This window comes from Pan troglodytes, chromosome 1, assembly GCF_028858775.2.
Source record: "Pan troglodytes isolate AG18354 chromosome 1, NHGRI_mPanTro3-v2.0_pri, whole genome shotgun sequence".
NCBI lineage: Eukaryota > Metazoa > Chordata > Mammalia > Primates > Hominidae > Pan > Pan troglodytes.
In genome coordinates, this window is record NC_072398.2 from 14584347 (window position 1) to 14585042 (window position 696).

Genomic DNA, 696 nt, shown 5'->3' on the forward strand with positions numbered 1-696 from the left:
ATGGGAAGAGACAGAGGGCGGTGCGGGTAGGGCAAGACTCACTTAACAGCTTCTTGGGTGGTCTTAGGAGCACGTTAGCAGCAGTTCTTTGTGTTTTGAAAGCTTCTGCTAAGTGGACGTAGAACAGTGTCATGGCTAAAGGCCTGACTGCTTTCAAATCCCAGCTCCACCATAGCTTAGCTGTGTGTCCTTGGAAATACATTTTGTTCTTTTATTTATCTTTTTTTTTTTTTTTTTTTTTTTTTTTTTTTTGAGAAAAAGTGTCTCATTCTGTCGCCCAGGCTGGAGTTCAGTGGCATGATCTCGACTCACTGCAAGCTCCGCCTCCCGGGTTCTCGCCATTCTCCTGCCTCAGCCTCCCCAGTAGCTGGGACTATAGGCGCCTGCCACCACGCTCGGCTAATTTTTTGTATTTTTCGTAGAGACAGGGTTTCACCATGTTAGCCAGGATGGTCTCGATCTCCTGACCTCATGATCCGCCCGCCTCAGCCTCCCAAAGTGCTGGGATTACAGGCGTGAGCCACGGCGCCCGGCCTACGTTTTTTTCTTTAAGAGATTGTCAGGAAGAATCAGATAGGAGCAGTCAGGGTGTGTGAGACCTGATTATGAAGCAGACATTAATCATATCATGTGACTCCAATCATTATGTCCTAATACTGTCCTCCAAACATAGGTAAGAATTATCCCACCTGACAA

General features: G+C 47.0%; 1 non-coding gene across 1 annotated transcript; it reads right to left on the reverse strand.

Moving 5' to 3' along the window:
- Window positions 1-568: 568 nt before the first annotated feature.
- LOC112207271 (U8 small nucleolar RNA) lies at window positions 569-696 on the reverse strand. The gene has a single exon (XR_002941709.2). It is a non-coding gene; the product is annotated as a U8 small nucleolar RNA (small nucleolar RNA).